This window comes from Hemicordylus capensis, chromosome 3 (assembly GCF_027244095.1).
Source record: "Hemicordylus capensis ecotype Gifberg chromosome 3, rHemCap1.1.pri, whole genome shotgun sequence".
Taxonomy (NCBI): Eukaryota; Metazoa; Chordata; class Lepidosauria; order Squamata; family Cordylidae; genus Hemicordylus; species Hemicordylus capensis.
In genome coordinates this window covers 6,344,430-6,362,567 of record NC_069659.1, presented here as the reverse complement: position 1 = coordinate 6,362,567, position 18,138 = coordinate 6,344,430, and the positions used below count along the sequence as shown (strand labels likewise).

General features: G+C 49.6%; 1 protein-coding gene across 1 annotated transcript in view; it reads left to right on the top strand.

Moving 5' to 3' along the window:
* Positions 1-18,138, top strand: part of ARHGEF17 (Rho guanine nucleotide exchange factor 17) — a 243,572-nt gene that overhangs the window by 4,815 nt on the left and 220,619 nt on the right. The window lies entirely within an intron of this gene.

Below are 18,138 nucleotides of genomic sequence, written 5' to 3'. Positions count from 1 at the left end.
GTGGAGGCCTCAGAGGTCTAAAGTAGGAATAAGCACACAGCAGGGTTCTCAACCTTGGATTTCCAGATGTTGGTGGACTACAGCGTCACTCATCCCCAACCACAGTGGTCTTCCACTTGTGGCTGGGTATGATGGGAGTTGTAGTCCAACAACTTCTGGTGGCCCAAGGTTGAGCTTTTGCCCTGCTTAGTGGAGATGAGCTGTTGCCATCCCCACTAAGGTTGTCACATTTGCCTGGCCCACAAGAAGGGAGGGAGGGGGGGAGGAGAGAGAGAGAGAGAGAGAGAGAGAGAGAGAGAGAGAGAGAGAAATTGCAGGTATAGTTGCTTCCTCCCAGAGGTCTATTTCTCATGGAGGTGTTCAGCCTGTGCCAGGACACAGATAGGGGCTCACAGGATGGAATATTACTCTATCCAAAGAAACATTCCCACTGCCTAGAAAAGTAGCCTCTCTGAGATGCTAGTTTTCCAAGTGCAGGGAAAACTCCCTTTTTGAGAGGAAGGAGCATTCCCCAAACCTGCAGTGAGTAGTGCAGGCCAGGCACAGGTTTGATGTATTAGGGCAGGGGTCCTCAATCTTGGTCCCAGATGCTTTTGAACTACAATACCCATCATCCCCAGCCATAATGGCTAAAGGGGGTGATGGGAGCAGGCCAAAAGCATCTGGGGACCCAAGGTTGAGAACCCCTGCATGAGGGAGAATAAGGCCATTGTGTGCATTTTGCTTGGGTATGCAGTTTGCTACTCTGTGGTTGTGTTATGTGGGGCTCTGCACACACTCTAACCTTTGTGGGGCTCTGCACAGAAACCTCGCATAAGTCCCATAGTTCATGGACCAGGCATAATCCCAGTTTTCCAGGCTCTCTTCCCAGGAAATTACTGTCTACATTTTGCGTTTTGGGAATGCATTAAAAAAAAAAAAGACATTTGCACGAGATGTTAGAGTTGCCCCTTTTAGGGTTCAGGCTTTTCCTGCAGCCCAGGAACATCCTTGCTTCTGCCTGTGACATGTTGGAGGTTACGCTCACTGGAGTCACTTGTGGGTCCTTGCCTTGAGATTCTAGCAATTCCACTTATCATGGGGAATAGTAAACGAAACCCTCCAAATTTGTACATGTAACACAATGAAGTGGAGGGAGATGGCTCAATACAGTAGTGTCTAGGGGGTGGGGCTGTGGGTCAGTGGTAGAGCATCTGCTTTGCATCCAGAAGGCTCCAGGTTCAATCCCTGGCAGCATCTTCTGGGCGCTTTCCAGGTTAACCCCTACAACAGAGTCACTATGGATCTGCTAAGCGTGCTTCTGTACATCCTGTGTTGTGACACCGCAGTCCCTGCGCTGATGCCATTCACATTTCCGATGCCTTCTTTCGGGTTGTCTCTATCCGTTATAGTGCCACAACGTTGCGAGTCCGTTGCAGAAAAGTAGCTGTATTTTCCCGTTGCACGAGTTAGAGATTCTGGGGGTCGTTTTCAATACGATCCTGCCAAGCCAAAGTATTTTACCCCCGCTGGAGGCTGCAATCTGGAAAGCGCCCAGGTAGGGCTGGGGAAGACCCTTCTTTATCTGAAGCCCCAGAGATCTGCTGCCAGTCAGAGTAGACTGTACAAAGGACCAATATTCTGACCCAGGATAAGACGCCTTCCTATGTACCTTAAGAGGCAGCAGCAAAGGAGGTGGGTGGTACAATCATTCCTGGATTTTACCATTTCAGACTGTAGGGAGGAGCAAATGCTGGCTGTAGGATTTTGTGAGCCCTGGCCTTGAAGACGACAGTGGGTCGTACTCCCCACCAGCAGTCCTCACTACCCACACATGCTGAGGGACTTGGAGTGCTGGTGAGCTATGGGGCAGCTTCTGCCACCAGGCTAGGACTCACTCCTCCCCTCCCCATGGGGACTGTGCCGTGCCTACCTGACAGAAACTGATGGGGCTTTTTGTCCTCCTTAGAATGGCATTATAGCACTCTCTTGAGAACCGTGGCGACTGGGACCCATTTCCCCTGTAACAGGGACTTCTAGGGATGTCGTTCGCTCCAAGGGTCATTGTAGCTGCGGATGGTGGGGGTTAGAGTCAACAACATCCGAGAAGCCCGGTTACAGGTGTCACTGGCTGGGACCCATGTGCCTAATGTTGGCCTTCAGGTAGCTTCATGCGCATGCCCAGTTATGCGGACAGGTTGAGCAAACACTGTAGCAGCATTTGCCAGTCCAGTGTTTTTGGACGTAGAAAATTGGACACCAGGGCAAAGAGGATGAGAGAAAGCATTCAGTCATGAATCCCACATCTGTAGACTAAGAACATAAGAACAGCCCTGCTGGATCAGGCCCAAGGAGGCCCATCCAGTCCAGCATCCTGTTTCGCACAGTGGCCCACCAGATGCCACTGGAAGCCTACAGGCAGGAGTTGAAGGCATGCCCTCTCTCCTGCTGTTACTCCCTTGCAACTGGTACATAACATAAGAACATAACATAAGAACAGCCCTGCTGGATCAGGCCCAGGGAGGCCCATCTAGACCAGCATCCTGTTTCCCACAGTGACCCACCAGATGCCTCTGAGAAGCCCCCAGGCAAGTGGTGAGGGCATGCTTGCCCTCTCTCCTGCTGTTGCTCCCCTGCAACTGGCATTTAGAAAAATCTTGCCTCTGAGGGTGGAGTAGCCATTGATGGACCTGTCTTCCATGAATTTGTCTGAGCCCTTCTAAAGCCAGACAGCCACCACATTGTGAGCCCACCGTCCCTCTTGCCTTTCGCCTAGCCATGTGGTTAAGAGATCGCCTTCAGAGATCACTGCAGGCAGAGAGGGGAGGTTCCGCCACCTTTTACCCTTTCTCTGCAGGCCGGCCCTGTCAGTAGTCCTCCTTGACTGCTGGTCCCTCATCTTTGGCCAGTCCTCCTTTAAATAGCCCTCTCATCTTGAGCAACTCCTGCGAGATTCGGGACCATCCCAAGATCTTGCCCCAAAGTCTTGCGAGATTTCCGGGATCTCACCTGAGTGTTCCTTGAACTCTCACATTTTCTGCTGTGTTTCCTGAGAGACAGAGAATTCCAAAGATTAATTATGCCCTGTGTTAAAAAGTACTTCCTTTTGTTGGTCCTAAATTTCCTGGCAGTCAGTTTTGGTCTGAAGTGGTGTAGTTCAGGAAGTTTTACCACCTACTCTGCTGGGTGGATGAAGTAGGCCTAAGTACTTTTTCCTTAATGGAGAAATCATGCAGTACTACTGGACCCTGCCTGTAATGTGTGAACTTAGCCAACTTTGCATCCCTGCACTGCTATATAAGGTCTCCATAAAGTGTTAATCTTTTGGCTGGCTTCAGTTGATTTCGTGCCTAGAACATTGGATGAAAAAGTTTTCTATTCCACTGTAGGGGGCTTCTATTGCTTTCTTTCTGGGTTTTATTTTTGATTCCCTCATTCGTTGTGATTTCTGATGTTCTGCCCATTGTCTCTGTGATGCAAAAGTGAGAGGAATTGTTATTTTTTAAAACCTATAATATCTGGACATTCCTGCATATGGGCATCTTTTTGTGGGAAGGAATGCAAGCTGTTTGGATTCGTTTTTTGTTTTGTGCAATGGAGAGTTTGTTTTTTTAAAAAAATATCTTTGGATACTTTCGTTTTAGTCAGCCTTGCGACAATGCAGAGGAATTTGAAAATAAGCTGGGATTGAAAATAATGGCTTCCCAATCACAATTTTAAGAAATAACAAATGTTGAGGAGTCTTGCTGAACAATGAGTCTCATGCTTTAGGTTCTCTGTGGTTGTAATTTTATAATAAGCGCAGATTCCCAGAGTATCTTTTTCTCTGTGATCCTCAGGAAATTGAAATCTTTATCCCAATATGGGATGCGATAGGCAGCACCTCAGCATCCTTTTTGTGAGCCTCACAAGCCAACATGGCTTCCCTCCTCTGTCTCTGTTTTGAAAAAAAATGGAGGGTTGAATTCTTTAGATGGCTTTATTTCCCTTTGTTTTAAGCCCAACGTTTCTGGCTGCCGGGTTTGTATTTATAACCAGACATGGCATACTTGTGTATAGGTTTTGCAGTAGTGACTGATGCCCTTTAGACCTGCTCCTTCAACTTCGTTCTTTGAATCACGCTGGAGGCCAGAGGCTGAATCCACCAACTCAGATGCCACATTATTTCTATCTGCAGTTCTGGTTCCCTTCCACTGTCCCTGGGAAAATCTACCCTTGTTTGTGTTGGTGCTTGGCAATCCTTGGTTAACATTGTGGGTCCCTCCTTGATGAGGGCAGAAGATCCAAGAAAAACTAATAATTGTTCTCATTATTTTTTTAAAAAAAATAATTTCAATATAGTAATGCACTGAAAATTGACCTCCCCACACTCCAGGGTCTCTTCTGTGCAAGTGATCTCCCCCTCCCCGCCATCCGCTGTTGGAAGGATGCTGTGCTGGGGTTGCCAGTTGTTCTCCCTCTGCTAAAGAGAACCACCATTTTAAAAAGTGCCTCTTTGCCCAGTTAGCAGTGCAAAAGGAGTGGACTTGTTCTGTGTGGCTGCTGAGGACCGGACTAGGGCCAGTGGGTTGAACTGGCAAGGAAGCAGATTAAAACGACTAGAAACTGGGAGGAATTTCCCGACTGTGAGAGCTGTTTGACAGCAGTAGAACCATGGTACTGCTGAAGGTTTTCAGACAGAGGCTGGATGGCTCTCCGTCAAGGATGCTAGGACCGTTTCCTGCACTGAGTGGAGGTTGGACTAGAAGGACCTCTAAGGTTCCTTCTGACTCAAACGTTCTATTATTTTATTATTCTCTCACTCTCTGCATCCCAGAGGAGGACCTCAATCAGTGGTTCATCATGTCGCTTGTTGGGTCCTGATTCTGCTTCTGCTTGGCTTCAGCACTGCTCACAAGATCTGAACTCTGCTTGTGGATGCAGGGGAATACCTTTACACAAACTTCCTCAGATATGCTCTACAATTTATGATTTTATTTATTTATTCGATTTCTATACTGCCCTTCCAAAAATGGCTCAGGGCAGTTTACACAGAGAAATAATAAATAAATAAGATGGATCCCTGTCCCCAAAGTCTAAAGCAGCATGGTGTAGTGGTTAGAGTGCTGGACTAGGACCGGGGAGACCCGAGTTCAAATCCCCATTCAGCCATAAAGCCATAAAACTAGCTGGGTGACTCTGGGCCAGTCACTTCTCTCTCAGCCTAACCTACTTCACAGGGTTGTTGTGAAAGAGAAACTCAAGTGTGTAGTACACCGCTCTGGGCTCTTTGGAGGAAGAGCGGGATATAAATGTAATAATAATAATAATAATAATAATAATAAGAAGAAGAAGAAGAAGAAGAAGAAGAAGAAACATAAGACAGACACCAGCAACAGTCACTGGAGGGATGCTGTGCTGGGGGTGGATAGGGCCTGTTATTCTCCCCCTGCTAAATAAAAGAGAATCACCATGTTAAAAGGTGCCTCTTTGCCAAGTTAGCCGGGGTTTAGGCTGGATGTTCTCCTCATGGTATGGGCTTGCAGAATGGGCTGTGCCCCCCCCCCGGCGCCATTTCATATATCTGCCCCCTCAAGTGAACTGTGATGTGTTTTCATACATTGACAAAACTCATCTTTGGTTGCCAGCGTTCATGTGTGAACGTGGATGTCCATCCCATTTCAGGCATTCGCTCTGCCATCTGTGTTGTGGCCAATATCCCTGGTGGTATTCGAACTGCACTGAAAAAGAAAAAAAGCTTACATATATAGGACCAGAATGTTGGTAGCTAGGGCTTTTCCTAATCCCCAGGTCCTCAACCTTGGTTCCCCAGATCTTGTTGGACTACAACTCCCATCATCCCCAGCCACAATGGCTCTCTTTTTCTTCTTTCTTCCACAGCAGGAGCGAGAAGCTCCCTGGACCCACTGGAGCACAGGAAACTGTAGTCCAACAGCAGCTGTAGAGTCAAGGTGGCTCACCCCTCATCTAGCCTGTATTGTCTGTCCCAGGGCTTTTCACAACTGACTCTCCTGCAGATGTGGACCTACAACTCCCACCACCCTTGACTGTTGGATGCAGTGGCTGGGGTTGATGGGAGTTGTGGTCCAGCAACAGCTGGAGGACCAAAGTGGTGCAGTTCTGGTCTGGGTTTTGCCCTGTCCTACTACTCGAGATGCTTTTAACGAGATGCCCGAGACTGATCCGGGAACCTTCTGCATTCAAAGCAGATACTCAGGGCCGTACCCCACCCGGCCCGGCCCGGCCCTGTTCCCTTTTGCAAGCGTGGTTTTGTCTACCTATTTGAATCTGTAAGGTAGCACCTCCAGCCCCCAACACAAGAAATTTCACAGCGGCCCAGTTTGGAGACCATCGACCGAACCTTCCCGCCCCCCAAACCATTCTGTAGCCGGCTCGAGGTCCGCGTCGCTGCTATTCCCGTTTCTGCCTTTTCTCTTTCAACTGCTGCTTAGAAACAGTGAGTACACTTCACGTCCCAGTGAGCAGGCAGCCAAGCTGCGTGGAATTGAGTGCCGATAGACTTTTAAAGGATAATAACCCCTTGACGGCTGCAGAGCAATAATCGCTGAGAGACCTCCTGCGAAGATCAGACGGTGCTTTGTCCTCTCCTGGGCCAACTGCAGAAACCATCTCTGTCACATGCCCCATTTGCCCCACGGCAAAGCTAGGGAGCTTACATTCTTCCCTTTATTTAGAGTTGAGATGGTTGCAGCCAGCTTTAAAGCCAGGACCTTCCTTTTCAAAGCAGCAGAGCCTCCCCAAAGTGGGTGCCCCAGTCCCAGGTCCATGGATTGTCCCCTTTGCTAAGCAAAGGTTTGCATTTGAATGCAAGACTACATGTGAGCACTGTAAAATTCCCCTTAGGTATTTCTTATCGTTCTGGGAAGAGCACCTGCCTGCTTAGGAACATAGGGAGCTGCCATATACTGAGTCAGACCATTGGTCTGTCTAGCTCAGTATTGTCTTCACAGACTGGCAGCAGCTTCTCCAAGGTTTCAGGAGGTTCTTGCATGCAGAAGGTTCCGAGTTCCCTCCCTGGCAGCATCTCCAAGAGAGGGCTGAGAGAGACTCCTGCCTGCAGTCTTGGAGAAGCTGCTGCCAGTCTGTGAAGACAATACTGAGCTAGATGGACCAAGGGTCTGACTCAAGGCAGCTTCCTGTGTCCTGAGAGCAGGGTTGCCACCTTTCCATCCTGGCTCTGCTCCTGCATTCTTGACAGCAACCCAAGACCTAGGAATGTAGGCAGTGAAGGCCCAGAAGATTTCCAGCTGCTGCCTTTCTGCGTGTGAGGTGCTGGTTGAAAGGCACGCAAGCCCGGCCAGTAAAGAGAGGAGGGGAGCTGGTCTTGTAGCAGTGAGCATGAATGGTTCCCCTTTGCTAAGCAGGGTCCATCCTGGTTTGCATTTGGATGGGAGACTACATGCGAGCACTGTAAGATATTCCTCCTAGGGGATGGGGCTCTTGCTCAGAGGTAGAGCATCGGCATGTATGCAGAAAGTGCCAGGTTCTCTCCCAGGCAGCATCTCGAGGTAGGGCTGGGAAAGACTCCTGTCTGAAATCCTAGAGAGCCACTGTCCGTCTGAATCAGGGCACCATGACCTCAGTCCTCCTGAAGGTGTTGGACTACAACAGGCCTGCTCAGTTTAGGCCCCCCAGCTGTTTTTGAACTACAAATCCCATAATCCCCAGCCAGAGGCATAGCTGGGAAAAACGGCGCCCAGGGCAAGCTCTGCCCCTGAAATTGCGCCCCCCCCCACATACCTGCGCCCTGGCCGGACTCTGGAGTGAGCGTGGCGGTGGCGGGCTGCGGCGGATCGTCATCGTGTGCCCCTTGTGGCGGTGAGCGTGGCGGGCAGCGGCGGATCGCGCAGCGGTGGCGGGCTGCGGCGGATCGTCATCGTGTGCCCCTTGTGGCGGTGAGCGTGGCGGGCAGCGGCGGATCGCGCAGCGGTGGCGGGTGGCGGCGGGAGTGAGTGTGGCAGTGGTGGGCGGTGACGGATCGCTGAGTGCAGCAGAGCGACGCCAAGGCCTGCCGTCTGGCCCGGCGTCGTTTCCCAACTGCACAGGCACGCCTGTGCAGTTGGGAAGCGACACCGGGCCAGACGGCAGGCCTCGGCGTTGCTCTGTTGCACTCGGCGATCCGCTGCCACCACCGCGCTCACCCCCACAATCCCAGGGGCACACAACGATCCGCTGCCGCCCACCGCCGCCATGTGATCCAGGGGGATCGGGGGGGTCGTGGCACTTTTTTGCGCCCCCCCACGTGGCCCACCAAAGTGGCACCCAGGCCAGTAGCCGGGGATTATGGGAATTGTATGCCAACATCTGCGGGAGGGCTGAAGTTGAGCAGCCCTGGACTTCAGCAACTATAACCCCTGACTATTGACCACGATGGCTGGGTATGATGGGAGTTGTAGTCCAATAACAGTTTGAAGGGTGAAAGTGTGCAGCCCTGGTGTGTAGACAATATTGAGCTAGAGGGGTCTGAGGACTCAGGAGAAGGCAGCTCCCTCTGACCCTAAAGACAACCCTGCCAGGGTGGGGCAGTCTGGGGAGGAGGCGGAGGACAGATTAGGGCAGGGTTTCCCAAACTAGGGCTCCAGATGGTGTTGCACTGCAGCTCCCAATACCCCCATGACAACGACCATCATCCTGGGATCATGGGGATGCTGGGACTTGGGGCCCGACAACATCTGGGGACCTAAGGTTGGGAGCCCCCCTGGTACCCTGCTGACCTGAATCAAAGATGACTCTGAATTTAAGATGACCCACCTTAAAAAGGAGAGGTGAAATACAGGTTATTATACCTGCATTTACCCAAAAGGAACAGGACTCTGAATTTAGGACGACCTCCTGATTTCTAATATATTTTTTTAAAACATGGGGGAAATCTAGTCTTGGGTTCAGTTAAATCCGGACCCAGAAATCTTGGGGATCCTGAGCAATCTTCCCAGTGATCGGAGATTGGGGTGTGGGGCGGAATGGCGGGGGTGTGTGTGTGTGTGAGTTTCCCTCTGCTGAACACCACAGCGTGAAACCACAAAAGGGCTGCAGAACAAACAACCGAGTCTGAACTTTTGGAGGGCGAGGGCTTTGCAAGGCATACAATGGAACACGCCGTCCAGCCCCACGCAGACAACTGCCAGGAGCCAAGCTGCTGGGGGTGGGGGTGTGGCTGGTGGCCAGGCCGTAAAGGTCAGGGGAATGGAACGGAGCCCTGGCTCCAGAGAGGAGCAAGCTGGCTGGTGCTGCCGCTGGGGGATCCAGAGATCCTTCAGCCTTGCTTGAGGGAGGCTGGCTGGCCGTCTGGAATGGGACGCGCAAGGAAGCGGCCGCCTGATCGAGAGATAACAGACGCCGAGTCTATTTCTGACTGTTTGTGTGCTCCTTTGTTCAGGTGTGTGTGGGAAATCACGGAGGAGATTGTCTCTGCTACAGAGCTTGACAAATCCCAGGCTCCAGGGAGCCATGGCGCCTAGAAATTCCATCGTGGTGCCTGGACTAGGATATTCAGAAGCAGAGCTACTGGATAGAATCTTTATGGACGCAGGCAGCCCCGTTTCTGTTCTGAGTATGTTGTTTGTAAAGGAGATAAAGAGAAGCCTGTTTGCCCGCCCCCTCCACAACACTCAGTTTGTCAAGTGTCCATTGTCTGGCTCCTAAATTCTCAGGCTGGCTGCTAGATCCAAAGAAAACTTGTCAAGGTCAGGAACGCAGGAACATAGGGAGCTGCCTATTACCGAGTTCAGACCCTTGGTCCATCTAGCTCAGCACTGTCTACACAGACTGGCAGCAGCTTCTCCAAGGTTGCAGGCAGGAGACTCTCTCAGCCCTCTCTTGGAGATGCTGCCAGGGAGGGAACTTGGAACCTTCTGCTCTTCCCAGAGTGGCCCCAGCCCCTGAGGGGAATCTCTTTCAGGGCTCACAGATGTAGTCTCCCATCCAAATGTAAACCAGGGTGGACCCTGCTTAGCAAAGGGGACCATTCATGCTTGCTACCACAAGGCCCACCCCTCCTTAAAGTAGCCTGCATTCCCATTCCATGTGCATACATAGTGCCGTCATGACACTTCACGGGGTAACAGAAGCAAAAAGGCAGGTCTCTGCCCCAGGTGGCTTACAATTTACTTTCTCATGTGCCAACGTGATGTTTTCAGGCACCTGGGGCTTTTCCTGGCAGTGCAGTCCCATCACACACCTTTTTTGTAGCCATCCACCTACTTGGCTGTGGTTCTGCTGACTCTCTCGGGTGAGTGTGTGATGTAGGTTTAGTGTTCCCCCTTTGTCGTCCCGTCCCCCCCCCCCCACACACACACTGCCGCCACCATGAAATATTTCCTGAGCCTCTTAGATGGATTTCAATAGGCGGATTTCCTGAATTGCTGTTTACCCTATTTTATTAATGATACCACTGTTTGCTTCTCCTGTGGTTGAGTTCGCGACATGATTTGGCTCCTCTGGCATGCTTCAGAAGCTAGGAATCTTTCCTAGAAAACCAAGAAGTCAGGATAGACCAGGAGGTCATCCAACCTGACCCCAGGTCCTGCACAGCCACCATAAGCGTGGAGCAAGAACAACCAAGGTGCATTTCCCCAAGGAAGTTGCATAGTTGTCAGTTTCCAAAAAAAAACTTGAGCAAGTGAACCAAGCTGGGATTTGGCAGGGCCCAGCTGTGGAACCCAGTTTAAAAACCATAAACTTAAAAACACGAACAGGTGCATGCCATGGCTCCTGTGAGGGGGAAAGCTTCACCTGTGAGATTTCTGCCTGTCTTGCAGCTATTGAAGACACAGGACTGGTAATGCAGTGCCCATATCACCAGCTAAAGCGGAGGTGGTGGTGGGTGGTGGATAAAGGTAAAGTTGTGCCACTGAGTCAGTGTCAACTCCTGGTGCCCACAGAGCCCTGTGGTTGACTTTGGTAGAATACAAGAGGGGCTTACCATTGCCTCCTCCCTCACAGTATGAGATGATGCCTTTCAGCATCTTCCTATATTGTTGCTGCCCAATATAGATGTTTCCCATAGTCTGGGAAACATACCATTGGGGATTTGAACCAGCAAACTCTGGCTTAAGTTACCCCACCCTGCCCTGCAAGGAGTGCACAAACATCCCTACAGTGAGATACCAGGGAGTGAGCCGGGAACTATTTGAATGCAAAGCAGGATCAAGGTGGGGCATCCTGGAGAGACCCCCCAGCCCGGGAGGCTGCTTGCAGCCTCCTGGCCGGGGGTCTCCTCCGGTGTTGCCACGGTGCGGCAGTACACAATCAGGAAGCCTGGGATAGCAGAGTGCTCGCTCTGCTAAGCTGGGCTAACGGGAGGGCTACTTTGGCAGGCTAGCTACCAGGGAACCACCCGGCTCGCCTGCAAGCCCGCTGGTTCTCCCGATGACTGGAAAGTGGGCTAAGCTCCCTTGGCCCGCTTTCCAGTGATCGGGAGAATAGCCTCTATGTCAAGTGGATCACCCTGAGCCACATTTCTGTTGACACACTCAAACTTGGGTTCCCAGAAGTTGTTGGGCGAGGTAGGGCTGGGAGAGACTCCTGCCTGAAACCGTGGAGAGCCCGTTCTGTTCAGACAGTACTGATTTAGATGGACCAATGGTCTGATTGGGTAGAAGGCAGCTTCCTATGTTCCTATGGTGGGGTCAGCTGTGATTAGAGGAAGGCAGCATAGAACAGAATTACTTTCCAGTGGTTAAGAGCATAAGAACAACCCTCCCGGATCAAGCCCAAGGCCTCTCTAGAACAGCATCCTGTTTCACACATGCGTCTGAAAAGCCCATAAGCAAGAGGTGCGGACATGCCCTCTCTCTTGCTGTTGCTCCCCTGCAACTGGTATTTAGAAGCATCTCATCTCCACATTTGCATGATACTGTATATACACCTCTTTCATGTCTCCCTGTAGTCGCCGCCACTAAATAGCCCCAGGTGTTGTAGCCTTGCCTCATAAGGAAGGTGCTCCAGGCCGCTGATCATCTTGCTTGCCCTCTTCTGCACCTTCTCCAGTTCTGCAATGTCCTCCTTAAGATATGCTAACCAGAACTGCACACAGTACTCCAGATGTGGCTGCATCATAGATTTGTATAAGGGCATTATAATACTAGCATTTTTATTTCCAGTCCCCTTCCTAATGATCCCTCGCATGGAATTTGCCCTTTTCACTGCTGCCGTGCATTGAGTCGATACTTTCAATGAGTTGTCCACCACGATCCCAAGACCTCTCTCCTGGTCAGTCACTGACAGCTCAGATCCCATCAGTGTATATGTGAAGTTGGGGTTTTTCATCCCAGTGTGCATCACTTCACACTTCCTTACACTGAACTGCGTTTGCCATTTTGTCGCCCACTCCTCCAGTTTGGAGAGATCCTTTTGGAGCTCATCACAATTTGTTTCGGATTTCACTACCCTAAATAGTTTAGTGTCATCTGCAAATTTGGACACTTTGCTGCTCACCCAAACTTCTAGATCATTTATGAACAAGTTAAAGAGCAATGGTCCCAGTACAGATCACTGGGGGACCCCATTTCTTTCTTCCTTCCATTGTGAAAACTGTTTATTCCTACCCTCTGTTTCCTATCCTTCAACCACTTACCAATCTACACATGAACCTGTCCCTTTATTCCGTGACTGCTAAGTTTACTCAGGAGCTTTGGGCTTTCCCTTGCAGAAGCCATGCTGGTTCTCCTTCAGCAAGGCTCATTCCTCTGTGTGTTTTAACAATTTTGTCCTTAATATTTTGTCCGTGTTCAAACACATTTTGGGAGCAGGGATCTGGAGCTTTAAGAAAGAGGAGAGCAAGTCCTTACCTGCTCCTTACATCGCCCTATGCAGCTTCCTGCTGGGCCAGCGTGAATCCCAAGAAGCCCCATGTTGAGTTAGCACGCACATGTCATCCCCAGAAGTTAAGGTAATGGGTTTGTAGTTTCCTGGATCCTCCCTGGGGATCCCAGGACACCCCCTTTCCCCGGATCCCTCCCCCTTTTGAAAATCAGTGTTCTATTAGCTATTTTCCAGTCCTGTGGGACAGAGCCTGACTGTAGGGACAAGTTACATATTTTTGCTAGGAGATCAGCAATTTCACATTTGAGTTCTCTCAGAACTCTTGGGTGGATGCCATCTGGTCCTGGCGATTTGTTAATTGTTAGTTTTTCAAGACAGTTTAGAATATTCTCTCTTCTCACCTCAAAACTGGCCCAGCAATTTAGCCTCCAAGCCTGAGAAGCTCAGTTCCAGAGTGGGTATATTGTCAGTATCCTCTGCCCGAAGACAGATGCAAACCTTATCTGCAATCAGCTTCTCTGCAATCTCCTTATCCTCCTAAATCATCCCTTTCATGCCCTCCTCATCTAAGGGTCCAACCGCCTCCCTGGCAGGTTTTCTGCTGCTGATATACGTAAAGACATTTTTGTTGTTCCCCTTGACACTTCTAGCTATATACTCCTCAAACTCTCTTTTTGCATCCTTTATTGATTCTTTGCATTTCTTTTGCCAGAGTTTATGTTCCTTCCTGTTCTCTTCATTTGGGCAGGACTTCCATTTTCTGAAGGAAGTCTTCTTCCCTTTTATAGCTTCCCTGACTCTCCTTGTCAGCCATGCTAGTGTCCTCCTGAACTTGGTAGTACTTTTCTACCAGCTTGGTATACATTCCAACTGTGCTTCTATTATTATGGTTTTAAATAAGTTTCATGCTTTCTGAATTTGACCCTCCGGACTTTCCCTTTCAGCTTCCTTCTTACCATTCCCCTCATTTTTGAGAAGTTTCCTCTTCTGAAGTCCAGTGCATCTGTGTTGGACTTCCTTGGCAATTCTAGACTCGCATATAAACTGAACTGGATCACACTATGGTCACTGCTACCCAATGGTTCTGCAACTTTGACATCTTGCACCAGGTCCTGGGCATCACACAGGACTAAATCCAAAGCCACCGTCTCTCCAGTTGGCTCTGCATCCAACTGTTCTAAGGCACAGTTATTTAGCATGTCTAGAAATTTGGCCTGTCAATAACGCACATGAATTTGCCCAGTCTGTGTGAGGGTAGTTGAAGTGGCCCATTGTTACAGCTCTCTCGCTGATGCCTTTCTAATTTGCTTCTCCAACTCCAGATCATTCTCAGAGTTTTGATCCGGAGCGCAATAGTACATCCCTAGTAACTCATCTCCTTTCAGTACTTGTATTGTCACCCATAATGATTCTGTGGAGGACTCTGGTCTTCCTAGGTTTTCTAGCTTGTTGGATCCCATCCCTTTTTAATATACAGTGCTACTCAACCTCCAGTTCACCCCTCCCTGTGCTTTCTGTAGAGTTTGTATCCAGGAATAACAGTGCCACCAGTTTTCCATTGTGCTCACTATGTCTTCTTTCATTAGCAACCAAGCACTCTAGCTCACCCTTCTAGGCTTGGAGCTTCTGGCATTGGTATATAAACACCTATATGCCGAGTCTCTTACCTGGCGTGGGCGTGTGCTATCTCCCTTGCCATCATTTGACCTTTTAGAGCATTTGTCATGTGTTTCCATCTGCTCTACTCCTGTTTCTGCTCTGTCCCCATCTGGTTTGTCTGAAATGTTTGCACCCTCGCACCTTGGGGGATTTTTCTTGCCGAAACAGATACCACCCAGTTCCTGTCAGCATCAGCAATCCCCAGGCGTTGTTTCAAAAGCTGCTCTGCAACCTCTTTGATTTTAAGCGCCAGCAGTCTGGTTCCACCTTGGTTCTAGTGCAGCCCGTCCCTTTTGTACGGGCCTTGCTTGCCCCAAAATGTACCCCAGTGTCTGACAAATCCAAACCCCTCCTCCCAGCACCACCGTCTCATCCACGCATTGAGACCCCTCAGCTCTGCCTGTCTCGCTGTCCCTGCGTGTGGAACAGGTAGCACTTCAGAGAACGCTACCCTGAGGGTCTTGGGCTTCAGTATGCTACCTAGCAGCCTACATTTGGTTTCCAAGACCTCCTGACTGCATTTCCCAACATCGCTGGTGCCAACATGCACCATGACAGCTGACTCCTCCCCAGCACTGCCTAGGTTTGCATGTGACTAAGGGCACATCTGCTCCGCAGACTTCAGTCAATTTTAGTGTCATTTCCCTCTCCAGGGAATCATGGGAATGCAGCTGTGTGAAGCAGCTAAGACAGTCTGCTGCCCCAAATTCATTAATAAAGGCATAGTTATGCTGCCTAGAGATGTACATATCAAGTGGTATAAAAATATGATAAATAAATAAAAAATAGCGCAAGAAGTAATGTGGCCTATTCAGACATTACGTTGTATGTGCATATAGGTGTCTGTACACATGTACATCTCTCTGTAGCCTTGTTCACATGTTATGTTCAATGCTGTCATAGTGCATGCATGTACTTTGGAACTGTGTGCACATATAGTTACTTACACATTTTGTTCAATGCACATACGGCAGTACACTTCCGGTCTGCACCCTGCATTTGAGAGGGCCTGTACCTAGGTTCACTTTTGAAATGGACAGTCATTCACACAAAAACGTGTATGTGTGTACAGACACCTGTGTACATGTGATAGGTAGACAGACAGATAACTTTATTGCAATCTTTGACCAGTACATGTGTACATGTGCAATGGAGTGCTTAAAAAGGATTCATGTGTATGACTGTACACACATTCATTTTAAAAGTAAACCTGGGAACATATAAATACATACATACATAAATGCACCTTTTAAAGAAATGTTTTCTAAAAGCATCAATTTCTGTCTACCCCGGGTACAGGCCCCTTCAAATGCTGAGAGTTTACGGCTGTACATGTGCTGAACATCACATGTAACCTATTCTTCACTGGTCAGACCTCACTTGGAATATTGTTGTCAGTTCTGGGGCCTGAATTTTAAGAAGAATGTTGTGAAGCTGGAACAGGTCCAGAGGGATAGAAACTATAGCCATCTTTAAGCCAATAAATTGACATTAGAAGGAAACAGATTCAGCCTAAATATTAGGAAGAATTTCCTATGTAAGTCAGTGGAACAGCCTGCCTCATGCAGTGGTGAACTCTTTTTCAGGAGGGTTTCCAACAGAGGCTGGATTGCCATCTGTCTACAGCGATTCCGTGCACAAAGAAGACCTCCAAAATCTCTTCCATCTTTGTGATTCACAAAGTCAAATACTTGCATTCTACATTTGGCACAGAACAAATTCTTCACATAATCCCTGAGTACGGCTGTCCCTTGCCAACTACAAGGGTTCTGTTCCTGGAAACCCTCATGGTTGGTGAATTCGTGGTTGGCGAGGCATAGGATTACATTGTAAACAGGGCGTTGGGGGAAACCACAAGTGCCGAAGTGCCTAATATCCACAAAAAAGGGTAAAAAATCCCCCGTGACCTCTGGAAAAGGTCCTCTGTGCCCTGGAACAGATCCCCTGAGCCCCGGAAATGACCCTGTGACCCCAGAAATGACTCCTGAACACCCCAAAATCAGCCCTGAAATCCCCCAAATTACCCCACCCACCCCCTGAAATTGCCCCTGACCCTTGTAAATGACCCCCTGACCCTTGTAAATGACCCCTGACCCTCAAATTGACCCTGTGACCCCAGAAATTGGCCGCCAACCACAAATATTCAAGTTGTGGTTGGCGAGGGGGGGGGTGACAGCCACTTACGGATACTCAAATCCACAGTTGGCAAACCTGCGGTTGGCGAGGGACAACGGTATTCACCATCTATGAATAAACACTGAAAGAGTGGAAGCAACTCATTGGGGCTATTCTTACGATCACAAAAATCAGGCTAGGAAAATCCTAGCCTGATTTTTGTGATCATTAGAACCACTGGGCTCACAGCCGTGCCCGGTGGTTCCAGAGTGGCTAACCCGCTCCTGTAGCCCACCCCTTAGCCTGGGTTTGCGGAGCGAGTGCTCCGCAAACCCAGGCTAACTGCTCGTGAGTAGCCGCAATGCGGCTCCGCTCCGTGGCTACTTGTCAGTAGAGCCCCCGGCCGGGAGGCTTAAAAGCAGCCTCCTGGCTCGGGGGTCTCCCCAGTATGCCCTGCACGCTCGTGCAGGGCATATTGGGGCTTCCAGGGGCCGCGTGGCCCCTGAGCTCCCCAGCCCCTGCCGGCTCCGTCTCGAGGCCGGCCATCATGTGGGCGGCCGATCCAGCCGCCCAGGGCTCTCTTCCCGCTCACCGAATGAAACCGGGTCTCATGGATCGTGAGACCCGGCTCATTCACACAATCAAAAACTGTGTTCTACCCAGGTTTGAGTGCTGTGTGTGCTCCCAATTTTTGGTTGTGTAGATGCAAGGGTAGAAATGATTGTGTGGAAGCAAGGTTGGAGGCAAACCTGGGTAGCTTTTTCTCCTACCTTGCTTCCACACAATCACTTCTACTCAGGGTTTCCTCTAACCTTGCTTCCACACAATTGAAAATTGGAAGCACATCCAGCTCCCAAACCTGGGTTGAACACAGTTTTTGATTGTGTGAATGACCTCTTTTTATACCCTTTAACCATCCTAAATTTGAGGGTGACCTGAGGGCACCTAGCCCCATGTTTAGGAATCTCAAATATGTGCTCTTGCCAAAGAATTTCAGCACCTTCGTCAAACTACAGCTCCTAGAATTCCTTGGGGACAGCTGAGCTAGTTTTTAAACCAGTGGGGACATGTTCCGAGGGTGCTCACTCAAGGCCTTGATCTGTTTATTAGACTTGTACGCTCTTGCAGTTTAACAGCTGCTTGTAGCCGCTGGTGCCAGCTGTGTCCCCAATGAAATCTTTGGGAGGAACAGTGACCTGAAATCCCTTTTTGGCCTTGTCCCATGCTGTGGTTGCTTATTAGCAGCGGAAATGGATCCCTAAGAGGCTGACGTTTCCCCTAACAGCTTCCCCAGGGGGATGTGCAGAAGGGAATAGCCTTTTGAACTCTCAGCCTCATTGCATCCTCATTTCTGAAACATTTTGTGGTCTTTTCCCACATTTAGAATGGAGATAACTTCCTTAACAGATTGCCCACTGCTCAGCAAATTCCCAATTATTCACAATCCAAAGCGGGCATGGAGTCCACCCACCCACCCACCCCCCACCCGGCCACTCTTCTGAGTCTGCCTAGCTGGGCTCTTTCTATCATGAGAATGTACCCACAAGTAAATTGTAGTAGTAGTAACAAGTGAATGTTAATTACTATTGTTAGTCCCTATAG